The sequence below is a fragment of the Dermochelys coriacea genome, chromosome 1 (assembly GCF_009764565.3).
Source record: "Dermochelys coriacea isolate rDerCor1 chromosome 1, rDerCor1.pri.v4, whole genome shotgun sequence".
NCBI lineage: Eukaryota > Metazoa > Chordata > Testudines > Dermochelyidae > Dermochelys > Dermochelys coriacea.
Genome location: NC_050068.2, coordinates 134,572,194 through 134,594,553, shown reverse-complemented (window position 1 = coordinate 134,594,553; position 22,360 = coordinate 134,572,194). Strand labels below are relative to the sequence as shown.

The 22,360-nt window shown below is 40.5% G+C and overlaps 1 long non-coding RNA gene across 1 annotated transcript in view; it reads left to right on the top strand.

Moving 5' to 3' along the window:
• The first annotated feature begins 260 nt into the window (after positions 1-260).
• The window catches only part of LOC122457720, a 28,188-nt gene continuing 6,088 nt past the window's right edge, over positions 261-22,360 (top strand). Inside the window, exons 1-2 of the long non-coding RNA XR_006277393.1 lie at positions 261-678; positions 7,648-7,826. This is a non-coding gene — a long non-coding RNA (uncharacterized LOC122457720). The remainder of the gene's footprint in view (positions 679-7,647; positions 7,827-22,360) is intronic.

Below are 22,360 nucleotides of genomic sequence, written 5' to 3'. Positions count from 1 at the left end.
GAACTCCAGTTGGCTAACATGAGGTAAGATCCCAATGAAGACAAGGCAAGTTGTGGTTTTCACAGGCGTTAGCAAATCAAGGTCAGCCCTAGGTTTTCCATAGTCTTTAATTCAGCCTGCTAATGCGAGTGGAAACTTCGGACACTATACAAACACAGAACAAAAAGACTGTCCCTGCTACTTGATTTTTAAAGTGTTTGAAGCTCTAGGGATGTGCAGCGTGTTAGCATTAGTGGGGAGAGGGCAGGTATGGTGGTTAAAGTACCTGATAAATTTGTTCATCCCATGGGATAGTTACCTCCATATACGTGGTATGTATAATATATACATCCACATCTCTATAGTGTGTGCACAATACATATAACATGTATGTGTATGATTATAAAAAAGAAGAAATAGAGCTGAGCAGGCCTGCAGCAAATGCTGTTTTTGTCTTCTTCTTTCTTGGAAAGGCTGCTCAGAAGAAATTAATAATTAATCTCACACCAACAGCTGGTGATTGCAGATTGTCTCCCCATGCACAGTGCTTGGTCTCCAGCTTTTGTTTTAGAATTCTGTTGTCACTTCAGCTGGAGTAGCCCTCAGGCCTTACATTGCAAAGCAACCTCTGTATCTCCTAGATTATCTTCTTGTCACTGCCCAAGGCCTGTTGATTATCACTTCATCAAGCAAAATGAGGTAAGGGGATGGGAGAGGGATATAATGTAAGCGTGCACCACAATCTTCCAAGGTTACTGAGGGGCTGGTCTAAGATCTGAGCTGTTGATCCAATGACTATTTCTTTGTTTCTGTTAGATGGGACTGTCAAGGCTGCAGAAAAGCTTCCAGATAAATGACAAAGGAACAACACATACCCCAGCCCCCACCACTCAATCACTTTCCCTAAATTGACAACTGAAAAATAGAGATGTGTAGCAGCTAGGAAGGATCAGCCTTCATCAGATGCTTTATATAAGGGATTGGTGGGAAATAGCCTTAGCCCCCACAGAAGGACTCCACTAAATGAAGTTAGTGAAATTTTTAGATTAAACTCTCTAAAGAGAATTAGAATAGAGTTATAATAATGTGAGGGGACTGAGGCTTAACCTGGAAAAGACAAAAAAATTCAAAGCATTGTAGACACTCCCTTCTTAAGTCCTCCCTTCTTAAGTCCTCACACTGCCTCTGAGTAGCCCTTAGAGTACATGTGGCACAAAACCATACATGCTTGGGCATGTCTTCACTAGCAACGTTAAAGCGCTGCTGCGGCTGTGCTTTAACGTGGCTGTGTAGTTGTGGCACCAGCGTTGGGACCCAGCGCTATAAAAAAACCACTTCCACGAGGGGCTTAGCTACCAGCGCTGGTGCACTGTCTACACTGCCACTTTACAGCGCTGAAACTTGCAGCCCTCAGGGGGGTGTTTTTTCACATCTCTGAGCAAGAAATTTGCAGTGCTGTAAAGTGGCAGTGTAGAAAAGGCCCTGCTTGGCTACATTAATAAGAAAAAACCTTAGAAAACTAGATTAGCAGATCCCTTTCTGTTTTATTTATTGTTTTTAAAGGGTAGACAATGCACGTAAGAGATGTCCTACTACAAAGGGTCATAAAGTCTAAACTGGGAGGTAAAATGGTGTAGTGGATAGGGCATGACATTAAAGAGTTCTGGGCTCTATTCCCATCTCTGACAAATCGTATAACATTTTTGTCCCTAGGGTATGTCTATTCTACAGCTGCTACAGTGGCACACCTACAGCTCTGCATTTGTGCCTCTTGTAGCAGTCTTGGTGTAGAAACCTCCTATGTAGACTGAAGGGGTTTTTCGGTCAATGTAGTTAATCCACCGCTCCAAGAGGTGGTAGCTAGGTTGATGGCAGAATTCTTCCATTGATCTAGCTACATCTATCTAGGGGGCTAGGTTGACCTAACTATCTTGCACTAGCACAAAACTTTTCAGAGCTGTGAGCAACATAGCTAACTTGATCCAATTTTTAAGTATAGACCTGGTCTTAGTTTTCCCATTGGTAAAATGGGTATAAAATGCTTCCATACCTTGTTAAAGCACTTTGGCTAAATTTTTCAAAAGTGTCTAGTGATTTTAGGGGTCTCAACTATTTGGCCTCAACCAGTTTGAGACTCCTTATATACATAAAGCACCGACTGTCCACACTCTGGAAATCAGGCTGCTTTAAAGCGTCTCAAGTTAGGCATACGAAATCCCATCACTTTTGAAAACCTTGGCCTTTGGGATGTATGCATGAAAAGCTCTCTAAGTACTAGTATGAAGTATGAATGTCTCAAAAAATAAAATTCATAAAACAAAAGGCTATGCATGGACAAGTGTGTGTCAAAGGAACCTCAAACTGAATTCCAATTTTTCACAGAATCTGTATTTGCACGTGCAAACCTGATGACCTGCTGGTATAATATCTGTCTGCATGAACAAATTTAAAGCCCATAAAAAAAGTGGCCCCAAACACTTATTTTTTTGTACCATATTGAAAAAATATCCGTTGAATGAGATGCCCACATTTTTTTTTAACATTCAGCCTCTACTTGTGCAGCAATGTGAAAAAAGAGAGAGCAAACCACACAGAAAATGGTTGAACTCTATAATGCAATCATGTTAAAAGAAATAACAGCTCTTTCCCAAGATAAACTCTTGCCTCCAAAATTTCATCTGAAAAATAATCTCTATCACTGAGTTAATATTTTTTTAATGGAAAGATGCCTTGACAGGAAATATCAACAGAACCTTTAACATTAGCAGCCATGTCGCTGATGTGTGAACTTATTTGTTGAAATTCAGATACTGCTTTCAACAAATAACTGCAAAATATTCTTTCCTTCCTGGCTATTATTTTTTTCCTCTGCACTGACTAGTATCCGTCAGCAGTTTCAACATTTAGTCTGCCTGTAAGGCTAAACAAAAAATAAATCATTTAAACTAAATCTACCCAGATAAATTTAATTGGCATGTAAATAATTGGCTCTCACAGTCAATGTGTTGCTATTTTAAACACTATATGCAAACTTGTGATGTTTTGGAGCTTCAGTAAAGACTGAATTTCTGTTGCAAAAATTTCTGTCTCCTTATTCTTTTTACATAGGCATGTACTGTGCAATGCCAAGGGCTTTCACTAATAATATTTATGGTGCAATAAATCTTCTTCCATATAATTTTTGTGGTTGATGTTGCCTTTGGTACATGGACATGTTCTAAAGTAGAATCTACAATTACTCATCCCCAGCAATTGTTTTTAATAGGATCATTTTGCTGAATAACTATTTGACTTCCAGACATGTTTAAAGGTAGCACACAACACACAGGAGGCTGAAGCACTGTTTAAGATCACTTTTCTCCATGGGATCGCTATTCTGTCTAATGACATGCTGAACTGGTTTTGAACTCTTGCGAGATGGAGAGAGAGAAAAGGGGATACAGGAGACCAACTGGTCTTTACTACCCACTACCAAATCAGGTGAATGAGTTAGTTTATGAAGCAAACAAACAATGACAACAAAAACAGTCCCCAACAGTGGCTTCATAATCTACACAGATTCCCAGTTCATATCTATAACTCCTAGAATGCTCGGGCTTTCTGTTGTGTTTACTAGGCCTCACATTCTTACTCTGTCTCCTCAGAAAAACACCCTTATTTCCTCTTACTCTTTTATGATCTTTAAAATACAGATGCATCCGATGAAGTGAGCTGTAGCTCACGAAAGCTTATGCTCTAATAAATTTGTTAGTCTCTAAGGTGCCACAAATACTCCTTTTCTTTTTTTAAAATACAGATGCTCACTTGATTAATCATCTACACATCTTCCCATTACCTGCTTTCTGTGTCCAAAGAGTGGAAACTCCCTACAGGGCAGGAGTGGTAATTTTCTTATTGACATCCCAATAAGAGCTTCACTTTACAGTGAGCAATACAGCATATGCAACTGTAACTTTCACCTATGATTTCATCTAACTTCACAAGCTATGCAGGAGTGGGCCAGGTCAGTTCTTGAAGAGTGGCATAGCCTTGAGAAAATGCCAGGCGCTGCAAGAAGTGGAATTGGCTATTTATTATCCTCCATTGGACCCAGCCTGTACTTAATTAACCTACCCGGAGGTTAGGGAACACCAAGAAGAAGGAGATGTACTGACTATTACTGGTCATATATTATTTTGCTGCAGCCCAAGTTTATGCCAGCCGGGGTTCTCAAACTTCATTGCACCATGACCCCCTTCTGATAACAAAAATTACTACACGACACCAGGAGAGGGGAACGAAGCCTGAGCCTTGTGGCCCAGGCACGGAGGGGGGGGTGGAGGGGGGGGCAAAGCCAAAACCTAAGCCACACCCCGTGGTTGGGGGGGGCCAAAGCTCAAGGGCTTCAGCCCCATGCACAGGGCCTGTAACCTGAGCCCCACCATCCAGAGCAGAAGCTCTCAGGCTTCAGCTTTGGCTGCAGGTGGCGGGGCTTTGGCTTTGGCCCCAGGCCCCAGCAAGTCTAATGCCAGCCCTGGCAACCCCATTAAAAAGGAGTCACAAACCACTTTGGGGTCCGGACCCACAGTTTGAGAACCACTGTGCTAGGCAATCCACAGCACAGGTAAACTGCACAAGATCCTTGCCATGTAGAATAGCTAACTACATGTCCCTGTGTGAATTTTGGCACAGCGGGGGAGTTGGCTGTATGCTTTGTTGTGTGTATTTTGGCAAAGCAGAGTGCTTGTGAGCTGTTTGCTCCTAGAGAGCATGTAAAATAATAGTGTTTAGCAAGGGATTTTGAAAGGGGTTTTTTACGATCCCATTAGCATTTCTAAAATTAGGGCAAGAATTATTTGAAGAGGATTATTATTTTAGATTTTTAATGTGACATGTGAGAAAAGGCAACGTGGAAACTATGGGCTGTAAATGCAAAACAGAGGTGGTTTTATTTTTTTCCCCCCAGTGGAAAATGCAATGATGGAAGCTATGCCAACACTACACATTAATTACACTAATGAGCAACAACGGGGAGGGGAAGAAGAACTAAGCAAACACAGCTATAAATAAATAAAATTCCATTAAATGAATTCCATGAAAACTCTAATGTTAAAAGGAATTGTTCTGTAAATGTGTATGCAGTTATGCAGACATTTTATATATATTGCTGATTGGTAGATATTCCGGATATGACGAGAAAAAAGTGAAAAGTCACATTTTTAGTCTGTCTTCTTGCAAAATGTACAGTAAAACAACCTTTAAACTAATTTCATTCTCATCTAGTTCTCACTCCATTTAGAAGACTTAGTAATACATCAGTATTGTAACTGTTAGGAACTTTTGTGAATCCTGAAATAGCTAATCTTTGCAGAATATTACAGCTGTAAATTACCTTTTGAAAACTTGGACAGGAATCCACTAACCAAATGAATAGATTATTCAGTTATGAGGTACTACCCTCCCCCCCCCCACTCCTAGAAGCCATAATGGGAACAATTTTGTAGAATATCAGTCAGTTTTTCTGACTGCAATATTAATACTAGAGCCACCACTTTTCTGTGCTGTACCTTCAGAAGAAAAAAAATTCAGTAATGTAGTAGAATTGTGCTGGCTACTATGTAGAAAGGATTCAGAGTAGCAGCCGTGTTAGTCTGTATTCGCAAAAAGAAAAGGAGTACTTGTGGCACTATTAGTCTCTAAGGTGCCACAAGTACTCCTTTTCCTTAAGTAGAAAGGAATGTATGTAGCAAGATTGCCATCTTACCTGCCAGTGCAATTCTCAGCACGTTCCTTATTAAAATAATATAGAATATTTCATTTTTTGTCATGGTTAAGGTTTATATATGTACATTTAGAACTCTGGTTACATGGGATAAAACATGGACTTCATTTTAGTGGTTTTTCCATCAGTGTCTTCAAATGGTATCAATACAGGATGGCATATCTTACAGAAACACTGCCTAATGTTCTTTCCTGACATTCAGGAAGGCTCAAAGTGGAATCTAGATGAAATAAACTGAATTTTAAACAGTCTAAATCTGCAGTCCTCAGCCTTCCTCTTGTCATCTGCCTGTACATTTTTTTTCTGTCATTCTTTCTCTTTACCCTATAAATGGATTATTACTTGTAAATTATAGTAACTCAAGTGGTACTTTGTCAGGTAAAAAAGCTTATTGCCTTTGTGCATTTACTATCCTCTTTTACTGATGTATCCTCTAATATGTAGTAGTAGTATTCCTAAAATACTATTCCATCAGTGAGCTAGAGGATTTAAATAAATTCTCTGGTCAATGAGCAATTCCACAGTCAAAGAAATATTATAAACCAGCATTCTAGTGCAGGGTTAATGCATTGGCTTTTCACCTGCAGACCAGAGCAGCTCTCGTCTATTTAGTGGTGTGAACTTAAACAATTACAATGATATTTGTCCACATCTCAGAGCACAGTTGACTGGACCCAGTTCAACATGAGTGTCTCTTCAGGCTCTCCCCAAGGCTGTAGGCTTCTCAGTTAGCACAATGGCCACACTATGAGTACAATGCCTGTCTCTCACCAGTATTCTCATGCCCCACAGTAGAATTAACATTCACCAGCTTCAATGGAAAATAGAAAAAATAAATAAACAAAGCAATTAAAACTTACAGCCAGTGCTGTTGGAAGAGCATAGTCACAGTGGGCAGTATGCTCTTAACTTCTATCGTAATCAATGGAAGTTAGGAGCCTAAATACCTCAGCGCTGGGGTTCTCAACCTTCATTGCACCGCAACCCCCTTCTGAAAACAAAAATTACTACAGGACACCAGGACGGGGGACTAAAGCCTGAGCCCACCCAAGCCCCACTACCCGGGGAGCGGGGGGACAAAGCCAAAGCCCCACTGCAAAGCCAAAGCGCAAGGGCGTCAGCCCCACTTTAGCCCCACTGCCCAGGGCTGAAGCTCTCAGGCTTGGGCTTTGGCCCTGGGTCCCAGCAAGTCGAAGCCAGCTCTGGCAACTCCATGAAAATGGGTCACGACTCACTTTGGGGTCCAACCCAAGTTTGAGAACTGCTGCCTTAGAGGATCTGGGCTAGAATTGCTTAGTATAGTTTGGTATGGCTGGTGGGCATAGCTAGTACTCTGAAACTAGTGTCTATGGTATCAGTGATGTAGTGTAACAATGACTAGTATCTGCCTCAGAATGCCTTTACATGCATTACATGCTTTACATGCAAAACACTTGCATTGCCGCAACCCCGCTTATCCTTTAATATGTACTGGACAGCTCTGTAATTATTAAAATAAGAACAAAAACCTTTGGCTTTTGCTAGTTTATTAGGACCTTGTTCATTCATGCTCCCTGTGACTGGGTGCCCATTGTGAATGACAGAAGTTTGTAAATTAGTGAGTAAAGATCTGATCCTGCTCCCAATGCAGTCAGTCAGAATTTTGCCATAGAATTCAGTGGAAGCAGGACTGGTCCTGAATGACTTGATCCTGCATCACTGAAGTTATAAGAGGCTTTACCATTGACTTCTATTGGTGCAGTGATCAGGCCCTAAAGCAAGTATGTGAAATAAGAAACAAAACAAGGATCCCATGTCACAAAATATATTTTGTTAATTTATTTTGCCAGTGGTAATTTATGTGTAATTATTTATTATATTTCATAATTAAAATTGCCATTAATTATTGTATATATATTATTTTACAGCACCCAAATGTGTGATGAGCTCATACAGTATAAGTAAGAAGTGATGGGGACAGATGCTCAGTTGGCGTGGGATACTGTAGTTCCATTGACTTCAGCTGGTGATCTGTCCCATCGTAACCCTGACTGAGGATGCTTTACATTCTAATTTCAGGCATGATGCAACAAAGGGATGGGATCAGGTAATAAATCAATATGAAAGGGTGGATTGGGGGCATTGGGAGAGAAGAGCAGCGATACTTAGCCAAGGCTTGTACAGAATATGTGGTGTAGTCAGTCCCACAAACCTTGTATAAATATCTTAGCATCAATATACATAGTATCTTTGACTCATTTCTTGTGGTAAAGGCATGGTAGTAGGTTTTGTTAAAATAATGTAGTCTTAATCTAATTCCTTACTACAGCATCTGCTGCTAAGGTTTAGATGAGGCATTAAGAGGGACTGCCATTCTTCTGTGCAAATTATAAGTGCCCTGGTTTTACAGTCCTCTCCTGAGCAAGGACTATAGGAACAGACTCAAGGAGTGAAATCCTAGCCTCACTGAGTGTGGCTGCAAATAAATCAGGATTTGAACTCAGGCTCAAGCCTAATCTCTCTTCCATCTATGCACAACTATCACTTACCCAGAGCTTGGACTTAGGGTCCCAGAACCCCATGCAGGTGGGGGAGTGGTCCAGCCTAAGTCAAGCCAGGACCCAGGGTTCAAGCCCTATTGCTTTGCAGTATAGACACAGCCCCACTGGACTAGTGCTCTGGGAGTCTGCCAAGAGTATTCCACAGGTTGACTTTCTTTGTCCTCTGGACAGTCAAGTTTGGTGGACAGTCAAGTTTTCCCACATTGCTCCATGAACAAATGGCTAGAGCAGCCACATTTTGGGAGGGCTCTAGGAAGTCTGGGATATGGGCGGTTGGACTCGGGCCCAGATAATGCAGTGTATATGTTGGAACTCCAGGTTGTAATCTGGGGTTACAAATGAGTATAGGTACTTAAACCCTAGGTTAGCAAACACAGGGTCTGCTAACTCGAGTTCGACTAACCCTTGGCTTACTTTTCACTGTACACATACCCACTGAAGACAATGGAGCTTTGCCATTGACTTGAGCAAGGTCAGGATGTCACCCAGGTATGCAGGTTAGTGAAGTGTGGATTAGCAAACCTCTGCTCTGTTTAAGGAAATCCAGCCCTCATGTTTCAAAGTATTTTATTTACCTTGGGTAAACCATTAATGTTTTAGTGATTTGGTGATATATTTTTCACAGACTATATTTAAGCACTTTCTTTTTTAACCTGTACAAACAATGTGTATCTGCAGCTTTTTGGCCTTGTTTTAAATAAAACTAACAGTAATAAAGAAGAAAAGCAGGTTTTTGCTTCCTTTTCTGCCCTTCTTGTTGAAAAGAGCTATTTGAAAGTGCAGTCTCCGGGGAACAGTCACTTCCTGACTGTATTTGGCAAGAGAAGGAGTCTGTAATTCATGATACTTTTTTATAGTGAGGCAGGAAGCTCTGGTCTTTGTGCTCTTCATGAAAATATTTTACACATCTTCCTGCTGTTTTCTATCCTAAATGAAGATATATTTTAAATATCACCAAAAAATTGACTTGTTTCATGGGTAACAACCTTATTTGACAGGTATCAGAGTAGCAGCCGTGTTAGTTTGTATTCGCAAAAAGAAAAGGAGTACTTGTGACACCTTAGAGACTAACAAATTTATTAGAGCATAAGCTTTCGTGAGCTACAGCTCACTTCATCGGATGCATTTATTTGAGAAGTTAGAATGCTACAGTAGAGTTCAAACAAACATAGGGCAAGCGTAAAGCAAACTTACTCAGTGAAGATTTCCTGTAAAGTTCTTTGGCTAAGAACCAAAAATGTCTAATGAATATTTGAGTAAGTGAATTTACATTGTAGAGTATATAAAAGAAATTAGGAACCTCCCACCCCTTTTAGCCACTAACTAAAGGGTGGCTTAAAAAATAAACGTAGTTTTGCCACTATGAAAATCTTGATACAAATGAATGTGTTACCAAGAACCCAGCACTTTTCTTTGCAAGATTAGCCCAGATGGAATCTGAGAATTAGCACATTATTAGCTGAGCTTCATTTTTAGAATGCTAGGTACTTTACCTGGTTCTTATAAAATGTCTTTTCTCTTGTTCCATGAGGAGCACCTGGATGAACTGAAGGTAAAAACGGATCATGGGGCCAGATGACCCACTACCAGGCATTTTGCATAATTATTCATACCTGTGTGAAGTGGGTGTGAAACTTGATGGACCAGATCCTGGCCTGGCACTGGCTACTTTGCACTATGCTAGTAGCATGAAGTAGCTGTAAAACTGGTGGATCCTGCCTCTTGAGATTTCTTCTCTATGCCAGGAAATTATCAGGAAGCATACGCCACCCAGCTTCTCAGCCTCTCGTGCATAGGGTGTAACTGAGAGGAAGGGGGTGTAACCAGGGCTTACTCCCTGGTGATCCCAGTGATGTTGGGACCAGGGGTAGCTGGCATCAATTGTAGCAGGCCTGAAACCCAGTCTCTAGCCAGTCCTAGTATTGTTTGAATGAAAAGGTTAACTTAGAGCCATTCAGCCTCCTAAACTGTGTGAAGTGCAACTTGGATGCAGCTTAGAATCTGGGCCTTGGTAATGTTTAAAACTCACTTTGCACCAGTGTTCATAAGTATGCAGGATGCAAGGCAGTGCCTATCAGGACCTAATGTTGGAAGTACTAGGAGATTTTACACCCCCCTCAGTTTCAGATCCCAGGCCTTCCAAGGCCCATTGTCCTGCACTTGTGCCCCATGTATTACTGTCTGTCATACTACTACCTGACAAAGCATGGTGCTATATTGTTACATTTTGCAGAGGTTCTATTTTGTTCTGAATAAGCCTGGCCAGTGCACCTGTTCCCTCTGCTAAAATAATCTGGAGGAAAAAATTAGAATATGCACATGTAAGTAAGTATGTAAACTGCTTTATTGTTTTGGTTTTGCTCTATTGTGTTGGGCCATGAGGTAACTCTGTGCATTCACTGAGTCCTGTATCAGGAAGTCTGCAACAAGAGGAAATTTATCTTTTTCCCAAGGACAATGGAACATGTGTTAGAGTTTGGGGTTTGTTTGTTTCTCCTAGGAGAGAGGTTTGTCAGGTTCTCGCTGCTGTATTACTCACTTCTCAGTCCTGAACTAAATAAATCCCATTCTGTAGGACAGGCTACATCCTGTCATCTGCCAAAACTGATGTTTGTGTTTTCCCCTGCTGACTTGAAAAGTTGTGCTCTATTGGTGAGAGAATCTCTGAAGCCCAGGATGTCTGGACATTTGTTTCCCCACAGACTGCTGGTCTGGAGTGAGGAGATTCCATATATTTTATTGACATGATGTTCCGCTACATAGGAGATTAAAATCCCCCTCTTCAGAAAAGCTGGTGATCCAACACCTAATGGGAAATATGTCAATGGTAATTTGATCAAGAGGGGAAAAAAACTTGTTCCAAGAGAAGAAATTATTTAGTTTGAGACCCCCTACATTAAAAAAAATCTATAATGATGATTCCCCTCTAGTAGTAGTTTGACATCAGTGTATAAGCATTTACTTCAGTAGAGTTAATCCTGATTTACACTGGTCCAAGAAAGAGAAGAATCAGGCTCTTTGTGGTACCAGCTGAATGTTAGGGCTAGGTTGTGACTGGCCCTTGTGTGGGTGCTCACAGAAAGGCAGGATACAAGCAACGTTCTCACCATGCACGAGGGCCAATCTTAGATGAACACTTTGTGCTGGGGAGAATGCAGAAGCATGAGGAATACTCTTTTCATGCCTGCACTGTGGATGGAGAAGAGGTGGGGCCACAGCCAGGCCCCGCCTTCCACAGTAGCTCATGACCCTGTGTGGCAGACCCACCATAGAGAAGATGCTGCACAATTCAAAAGGACAGTGCAGCCTGCACACCTGCTGTATGTGCTCCCTGAGTTACCTTGGATGATGTGGCCACATGCCACAACCAATTCAGACTTTGTACTAACTACACAATCAGATCCTTTATCACTGATAAAGCAGCTCCTTCCTCTTATGCACAGTCTGAATTTCCCTTCCCTTTTCCTGTTTTTGCATGAGATGTTCCTTCTAGTCTCTTGTGAGACTCCCGTGTGTGTGCTTGTGGCTGATATCTTTATGATTCACTGCTCATTGCCTTAAGGGATATAAAAGACTATTGAGTTTAACGGTCAATCCCTTATGCATCCCATAAGCACCGAAAACACATGCAAAATGTTAATGGACAAAACAAACCTTTTCAATAACAAATTTAGCACATTCCATCCTACCTATAGTGCCACAGATTAATAAGACAGTCTTTAGAGCATCCTACAAAGATGTTAGCTAAAAACCTGATTCTGACCGCTACTGTCAATGGGAGTTTTCCCGTGGACTTCAATGGGAACAGTATTAGGATCTTAGTGATATTATTACAACTAGGTTTCATTTTTATTAAATTATGTCTTTAGTTTACAATATATAAAATGCATTGCCCAGTTTATTACATAATGATCCAAAACATATTTACTTTGAGATATTTGTTATTATTTACTTAAATTATTTCTAGTGTAGTAGAGGATCCAGTGAGGGATTGTGCTAGATCTTGTACCCAGCAAAAAGCTTTACAATCTAAGTATACGAGAGACAACAGGTGAACAGAACAAATACATGGGGGGGAGGAAGGAAGAAAAAAGTAACTAAGGGACAATTATGACAGGTTTCAGAGTAGCAGCCGTGTTAGTCTGTATTCGCAAAAAGAAAAGGAGTACTTGTGGCACCTTAGAGACTAACAAATTTATTTGAGCATAAGCTTTCGTGAGCTACAGCATCCGATGAAGTGAGGTGTAGCTCACAACAGCTTATGCTCAAATAAATTTGTTAGTCTTTAAGGTGCCACAAGTACTCCTTTTCTTTTTAAGGGACAATTATGTTTGGCATAACAACCAGCAGTCACAGCACACCCATACACTTGCCATTGTCGAGTGCTGGGAATCATTTCAAGAGCGGCCCTCATTGCTTAGTTTATGTCACTAAATACTGCAGATGGGGTTATCATTTACTGTATATTTGTAGATTGCCTAGCATAATGGAGCTTTGAATCTAATCGCTAGAAGAGGTTGTTGAATTTAGGAAGTTGTGGAAGTACCTTTCCTGGTGGATTTGGAAGGAATAAATACAGTGCTGCTTCAACCATACTGCATTCCTGTTAAACAAGGTAATTTAGGTAATAATACTTGGTAACAATCCATGTTTCATTCCATCTATGAAAATACACCCCATTCCATGTTTACCTATTGTTGTAGTGTGTTGTTTGTTCATTACTATATCACTTCATGTATTTAGATTGCCATTAAAGCCTCCACGTCAATGGCTTTGTACTTGTTTGGCATTATCTCCCTACTGCACAATATAAATACATATACCAACTTGATACTACAATAATGAGTGCATAGGAATGAAAACCATGTTTAACTTTGGTAATGAGGGGCCTGATCCAAAGCCCATTGAAGTCAATGGAAATTTAGCTCTAAATGAAGACTTCAACTCATGCTACCCTACAGATGAACTCCCAGGAATTTGTATGCATATTCAGACACTACAAGGATAAAAACACTGATTTTCTGTCTTTATGAGAAGCACATTTTATTATTTTTAATTATTATTCCATGCCTAGCTAAAGTTCCTCCTGTAGGTCCAGGGATGGAATAGGCCCACTGCTCCTCCTGCATGTCATAAGAGGCGACTAAAATGGGGCTGCCTGAAGAGGGATGGGCTCCAGCAGGTTAGAAATTTGCCCAAGACACACCATATAATGAGCAAGTCAACCATGTCCATACTGGATTGGTCACAGCCCAGGTTAATAATGACCGTGCCGTCCGTCTCCCACCAGGGAAGATGTGACAAATATACTATTGGTGTAACCCCAACAAAGAGGATCTGTGGAAGAGCTAACATCACCATAGCCACATGGAATACAAGGACATTGAGACAAATAGGGAGGTTGAAAGAACTCACGTACAAAATGGAACAATACCTGGCACCTCCTCGGAATCTTTGAGGTTAGATGGAAGAACTTTGGAGAGGCACTAATGGAAGAAGGCCATGTACTCTATTACAGTGGAGAGGACAAACATGTCAACGGTGTAGGATTTCTTGTGCATAAAGATGTCAAGAATTCAGTATTGGGATGCCATTCAATATCCAGCAGGCTTATTTCAATCAGTCTAAAGGTAGTACCATTTAATATCACAGTGGTACAAATCTATGTACCCCTACAACAGACTATGACAATGAGCAAATTGAAGATTTTTACAATCAGCTCCAAGACATCATTGATAAGGTACAGAAGAAAGATATCCTGATTGTACAGGGAGATTGGAATGCTAAAGTGGGACTGATGCACAGGCAGATTGGCGAGATTATTGAGGCCCTTTCTCTAATGTGGTAACCAATGAGAGAGGATTGAGACTTTTGGAGTTTGCCAGCTATAACAATCTAGTTCTTGCACACACATTAGGAGCACATAAAGCATCCAGACAATCAACGTGGCATTCACCTGATGGTCTGCATCACAGCCAGATGGACTACATCATGGTCAAAACCAATTCGTTCTGGGATTAACAGAGCTAAAACAAGGAGCTTTGCTGGTGCTGATATTGGAAGTGATCATGACCTTGTGATGCTAAACTTTTGGCTGCAGCTAAGGAAAACCATCAGGCCAAAATTCACCACAACCAAGTTTGATTTAGAAAGACTCAGAGACCAAAACATTGCAGAGTCATTCCAAGCAATGATCAGCAAAAAATTTGCCCCTCTGCTTGCTCTAGAGGAAGACATAGAAACAACGACCAACAATTTCAATGCTGTAATGAATGAGGCAGCAATGGACATCCTTGGGAAATACCATAAGAAGAAAAAAACATGGGTCACAAATGTAATACTACCAATGTGTGACATTAGAAGAGAACTCAAGAGACACAAGAACAGCACTGAGGGAGCTGATAAAAACAGAGCGATTGGCAGAAAGATCAAGAAAGAAATGAAAGTGACCAAGGAGAGATGGATTGAAAAACAATGCTCTAAAATTAAAGAGTGTATCAATAATAAAAATAGCAAATGAGCCTTCTAGGTTTGTAAAAGATCTGACGAAGGAAAGATGGATCAAAGCTAATGCAATTCAAGACAAAGAAGGGAACAGTCTTACAGAAGAAAGGGACATCATCAATAGGTGGACAAACTACTGCTCTGATCTATACAACCACCAGACAAATGGAAATCCTAGTGTCTTAGACAGCCCAGATTCAACAGAGGAGGATGACTTTCCAATACTGCGTGAAGAAGTGGAGACAGCTGTGAAATTACTCAAGAATGGAAAGGCTACAAGTATTAACAACATCCCAGCTGAACTGATGAAATATGGAGAAATAGTAATAGATGTACTCACCAAGATCTGCTACAAGACCTGGCAGACCAGTTAGTGGCCCTCGACGTGGACACAGTCACTAATAGTCACTCTGCCAAAGAAAGGCAACCTGCAATTGTGTCAAAATTACCGGACCATAAGCTTAATTAGCCATCCCAGCAAAGCGATGTTGAAAGTCATATTGAACAGATTGAAGCCACAAGCAGAGAATATCATTGCTGAAGAACAAGCTGGCTTTCGTCCTGGAAGAAGTACCACAGAACAAGAAGATTTTCAACCTTCGTGTTCTATGTGAGAAGTACTTACAACACCAGCAGGATATCTACCAAGTCTTTATTGACTTGAAGAAGACATTTGACAGAGTATGGCATGAAGCTCTCTGGACAACCATGAAGAAGTATAATGTTGGTCATAAGCTTATTCATACCGTTAAATAACGGTATGCCAAGGCCAACAGTGCAGTTCTCATCAATGGCACAATAGGAGGGGAGTTTTGCACCACTGTTCTTGCACCACCAAGGCTGCCTTATTTCATCCACACTGTTCAACATCTACTTGGAGTGCATAATGACTGATGCCCTAGAAGATCACATATGCACAGTCAGCATCGAGGGGCGAACAATCTCAAATCTTCAGTTCGCTGATGACATTGATGGCCTGGCAGGCAGTGAAGATGAATTTGCCAATCTTGTGAAACGATTGGATGAAACCTCCACAAAATATGGCATGGAAATCATGCAGAGAAAACCAAGCTGATGACAAACAAATGTGACGGCATCACATTTGTCAGTGGACAAGAGCTGGAGACAGTGAAACAGTTCAAGTATTTGAGGGCAATCATCACTGATGAAGGATCCAAGGCAGAAATTCTGGCAAGAACTGTGCAAACAGCAGCAGTGGCAAAGCTAAAGCCAATTTGGAGGAATAAGAACATCTCCCTGGAATACAAACTGAAACTGCTGCACGCACTGGCCATTTCCTTTTTTCTGAATGTATGCGAGACATGGACCCTTACAGCAGAACTTGAATGGAAAATACAGGTAGTAGAGATGAGATACTTCCGTAAAATTCTGGGCATCTCCTACTTTGACCACGTCACTAATGAAGAGGTCCAGAACATCATCACCCAATGCGCTGAGTCATATGAAGACCTCCTGAAGACCATGAAGAAGTGCAAGCTGAAGTGGTATGGCCATGTAACACAATGATCTGGCCTATCCAAGACCATCCTCCAAGGGACAGTACAGAAGAAGAGAAGAAGATGTAGACAGAAGAAGAGATGGATTGACAACATAAAAGAGTGGACAGGAATGGACTTCGCGCAGACTCAAGCACTGATACACAATCATCAGGGGTGGAGACAATTGGTTGATTGCTCATCGATGATGGTGCCTCAATTACCAATGCGGTTATGGGAGTGATGATGATGATAGCTAAAGTTCCCATCACCACAGTATCTGACAGCTCCCATCATATCACGATACTAATGGATGGTATGGTGAGAATGTCCCTTAAGCACCAGTCCTGGTGGGCTAAGAATTTTGTTGTATGCCCAAAGGATGGCACCCTTGTAACATAATTTTTGTTAATTTAATAGGTTCTGCATTCTTACCATATTCTAAGGCAAGTAAACTTTAGAAGAAATACAATTTGATGACAGTAACCACTAAAGACAAATAAGGCTTCAGCCTTGCAAGCTTCAAGCAGCAGATGGTACTATTGACTCCAATGGGGGTTCCATGTCTAAGCTCTTTGGGTCACTTTTTGTTCTGTGTTTGTACAGTGCCTAGAACAATGAGGTCCTGGTCTATGACTGGGGCTCCTAGGTGCTACCACAGTACAAATAATAAATGATGAATGGCAGGCTTTCAGGACTAGGTGGTAAGTTTGTGCTACTTGACACGTTTACCATCTTCTAAATAAGGAAATGGAAGAACTGTCCCCTTATCTTTCAGGATGGTTTCCTTCTGTGCCATTTTATGATGCTGGAACTGCAGTAGTCGCAGATTGTACGTTGGCTGAAGTGTAAATAATCTGGAAGGGTAACCACATTTCAGTGTTTATCTGTCTCCTTTTTAAGTATAGGAAAAGTAACATCTACAAATTCTATCAAAGCAATACATTACAAGAATGGTAGCAGCAGTATCTCCCTGAATGGTTACTTTCTATATCTCTGTAATAGGTGGGAGGGGGAGGGTGCGGGGAGGGAGTTATATGTCATACCGTGATGATCCTGTGATAGTAGCTCTATCTGATAATAACTTCTGCTGTTTGATTTTTATGCTAACCTTGATTTCATGAAGCTCCTGATTTCATGCCTTAATTCTAGATGCTAAATTATTAAATAAGGTGGGGGTTTTTCATGTTGAATATTTGTCAAAACATTTTTTAGCATGTTCTGCAGACTGCTGTTTCTAGCCTTTGTATTGCTTTCAGTCTTTGCAAAAAGGGAGAGACTAATTCAGCTATTAAAAAAGAAAAAGTCACTTACGCTCTCTTGGTAGATCTCTAAGGGCACATTTCTAATGGTCCCTTTCTAATATTGCTACTGTTGGGGTGTCTTAGTAATGCTGTTAGACTTTATATTGTTTGACTTTATTTATGAATGTGGTACCTATGTAAGTACAAATTTGCAATATATACTATTGAGCAACAATGGCAGCAATTTACAAGATATGTATCTAGGTAAGCAGACAAATATTAAGTTTTCTGATTTTGGGGTGCCCAGCTTGACTGATCTGGGGGCCTGATTTCCAGAGGGAGGATGCTTAGCATTTATTAACATTCATGCCCATTTAAGGCATCCTAAGTTGGGCACCCAAAAATTGAGACACTCAAAATCACCAGTCGCTTAAAAAAATTAGTCCTTTAGGTTAAACTGAAAATATCTAAAACAATAATGATGCTAAATATGCTGTTACATTTTGCAGTTAAGAACAGTTTTCAGTATAGATGTAGGAGTTTCATCATAGACTATTTGGTGGTTGCTCAAAAATAATTTTACCACTGATAAGACTCAACAGAAAAAATAAATTTATAGATGGACAGAACCAAAGGTGCATCTAGTCCATCTGCTTGCCTTATAGCAGGTGCTGCTTGCTATTTAATAGTCATGACCACTATAGTTTTGAATTTCACCTTCTTTAACTCACACCTCTTCTTGCCCTTCAGCATGTAAGTTACAACAATTCTGAGGGCTTGTCTAGGGGACACTAAGGAAAATTAAGCCAAATTAACTAAAGGTGTGAAATTGATGTACATACATTATAGCACTTTTTAGTCCTATGTGGACACTTTCTTTCAGAAGTCAAGTGGCCTTAGTTCACACTAGTTTAATTCTCCTCCAAGGAGAAGGGATGTGGGAGATAGGAGATATGAGCCATGAACAGTGTCCTTTTAACATAACGTCAGAAAATAAAGACGGTTTCAGAGTAGCAGCCATGTTAGTCTGTATTCACAAAAAGAAAAGGAGTACTTGTGGCACCTCACCTAACCAAATTTGTTAGTCTCTAAGGTGCCACAAGTTCTCTTTTCTTTTTTAGAAAATAAGGACAATGAGTCAATGATTATAACAACTCTTTGATGTTTGCAAAAAGAAAAGGAGTACTTGTGGCACCTTAGAGACTAACAAATTTATTAGAGCATAAGCTTTCGTGAGCTACAGCATCGGAATGCATCCGATGAAGTGAGCTGTAGCTCACGAAAGCTTATGCTCAAATAAATTTGTTAGTCTCTAAGGTGCCACAAGTACTCCTTTTCTTTTTGCGAATACAGACTAACACGGCTGCTACTCTGAAACCTATCTTTGATGTTTGACTCAGTTCACTGGGAATTTGTTTCTCACTCTAGGCAAAATAATTTGGATAAATACATTATAAAATGGACTAAAGTGTAATACTCCAGCCCTGTAGACAAAATTAGAGTCAACCAAATAAAGTCAACATATTTCAGTTTGCATAGGGGAAGATAGTAGAGATGTTCCCTGTCCCAGTTTTTATTTGCCTTTATTAGCATCTAGCTAATATGATATCCATAGACTACTTACACCAAGAAATCCAAGTCTTACCACTCTAGTAAATGGGGAGATATATTTATTGTCTATTACTGCCCCTAATGCTGCTCCCAGATGCTACCGACCATACAGCATCATTGTAAATGATCTAAATTGTATTTTAATATTAATTGATCAACAGCTGGAGTGCATGCCCTGACAACATATACAACTAACTTGCTATTCATTTGGTGAGCATAGGTGATGACATGTTTAGGCATTTAAAAACATCATTTAGCGCCTACTTTATTTAGAGGGAAATATGCTTGCAGGTCTGAAGCAGATTGAGCAGAAAACATGAGGTGGGATGTAAAAGGCAGGTGCAATTGGAACCCTTTAAACTAGGGGGATGGATAGCTCAGTGGTTTGAGCACTGGCCTGCTAAACTCTGGGTTGTGAGTTCAATCCTTGAGGGGGCCATTTAGGGATCGGGGCAAAAATTGGGGATTGGTCCTGCTTTGAGCAGGGGGTTGGACTAGATGACCTCCTGAGGTCCCTTCCAACCCTGATATTCTATTAACTACCAAACAAAGAGGAAGAATTAGCAGTTATTTATTTCCAACCCTATTATTCAGGGCACAGAAGCCATTTGTAAGTATGTAGCAAAACGAATTGAAACAACTGAAATACTGTTGAAACAATGAGAACAACAAAAGCATTGGCTATTCTGAGTTTCCCATGTTTCAGAGAAGCAGCCGTGTTAGTCTGTATTCGCAAAAAGAAAAGGAGTACTTGTGGCACCTTAGAGACTAACAAATTTATTAGAGCATAAGCTTTCGTGAGCTACAGCTCACTTCATCGGATGAAGTGAGCTGTAGCTCACGAAAGCTTATGCTCTAATAAATTTGTTAGTCTCTAAGGTGCCACAAGTACTCCTTTTCTTGAAAGTGAGCTGTAGCTCACGAAAGCTTATGCTCTAATAAATTTGTTAGTCTCTAAGGTGCCACAAGTACTCCTTTTCTTTTTGCGTTTCCCATGTACACCAATATAAACAATTTTCAGAGGTGGACCAACATACACTATCTATACATTGCTCCAATGCAGTCATGTTTTGAAAGTGTTTTGGTTTAAACTGGGAAGCGGGAAGGAGACTTAGCCACCAAATTCATAGAGAGTGCAACCCTGGAATTTCAGACTGCATAACTGCGTCCATAGCCATCACAATCTTCCCCTGGCAGGATGTCTCCTACAACCTACTGCCCATGGAAGTCCCACATACAGGAGAATAATGCATCAAAGAAGGAGTTTTGAACAAATGTTAGTGCAGCCACAGGCTACACCAATAGTTTGGTGAATTCAGTGCCAGATGCTGTGGGGTGGGAAAGGTAATAATTCATGTCTACCTTGGACCACCATATTCCCAAGGATGTGGTTACTATGAGATCCAATGATGATGGGATGATTATTACCGAGGTGCTCACCCTCCCCTTTCATGTGTACAAAGGAGATCTGTGTGTGGATGTGGAGCCGATATGTCATAATTTTATGAATACTGAGCTCTAACCAACTTTATGAACACTTCATGTGACCTGGGAAGTGAGAGGAAGTTATGGTATATTGGGATTATTGGAATTTGCTGCATGACCATATTGATTTAACTATTTGGGGACTGTGGGAAGAGCAAAAACAGGAAAGTCACATAATAAATCTAGATAAGGACCTCCCAACACACACTGTGGCAAGTCGTTAGCTACACTAATCCTGTCTCTGGCCTCTAAGAAGTAGCAGTCTAATTTTGCCAAAGCTGTGAGGTTACACATCAAAGAATACTGAAGAATTAAAAGCTTTTGTCAGTGGCAGAAGGGAGTCACCTGTCAGTAGCTGTCTAAGGAGACAGGCTGACACTGAAAGAGAGACTCTGTGGAGGGAGTCTAAGCAGTAGGGCCTTCCCAGATCCAGGGAAGAGCTAGATGTGTGTACAGTCCATTTTATTGTTTTAAAGATGTTTTATCTGAAATGCTTTTTTTCTAAGTAAATGATATTTTGCTTCAAGGAGGCTATTTGTTTACTGATTTCCACTGCCATTGCCTGGCGAGAACAGAACCTCAAGGTCTGAGTCAAAGTCAGACCTTCTGAGGTAATCATGGTGGATACACAGAGGACTCCTACTCAGGGGCTAATGAGTCTGAGTAGGTGAATCATGCGATTCCACCCCAAGAGAAAGGTGACAGCTTGAGGCCTGAGACCTAGAAGGTCTCAGAGAGACCAGGGGGAGTCAGAGGGGCAGTTGACCCAGAACTGTGAACAGTTCACCCAGGAATTTGCATTATTTTTTTATTACCTCAGCCTAAGCATACTCACCAGGAAAGATACAAAGGCAGATTCACAGCTGATATAAACTACCATATTCCACTGAGCTATATCAGTGGTGCTACCCCAGTTCATACCATCTGGTAATCTGACCCATAATCTCCAAATTACAGATGGTAATGACAAATGTAGAAAACAGACACTTGCAACCTGTTAAGCTAAAATTGGAGAATGATTTAAGATTTAACATTGATTTGTCAGAATGGTCACATATGTGAATTACAATATATTGCTGTTAACTAGATGCAAATTACCACATTACCCATTTTCACCCTGCATTTATATAACCATTATAAATCTGTACCATATGCACCCTAATAATTCTAAATATTTTAAAATTACGCTGGAGACCATTAGCCATCCCTCAACTATTGAAATGTCTGCTTGATCAAAGAATATTGGGTGTCTGGCCTCACCACCAGAAATACTGTTTGCATATGTAGAGTGAACTGGGCTTGTGTTATGCCTCTTGTCTGTAACTGATTAAATGTGTATTAAGCACACTAAATTTGTGAAGATGGGCTTGTTACTTGCAAAACAGAAAGAACTGTGTGAAGGGCACATGGTTGATAGTCTATTATTGGATTAAAGATAATATATATATTCTGCCTGTGAAAAAGAAACAAGCTATAAGGAATAAATTAACATGGAGAAATTTCACAAGTATGGGATAATTTCCTGGACTTTATTAAATTTGATGGAGGAAGTCAATGGTTATAACTGAAGTGCTGCAATGGATTATAAATAATTTAGCTTTCTGGAGAACAAAGAACGGGACTTGGTCATGTAATCAAATGATAGTCCCACAAAAAAGAAGAACGGAACCTGCACCTGCAAACACTTATGCATCTGAACAGCTACTCACAGAAATAGCTGCCATCGAAATTCAGATTGAA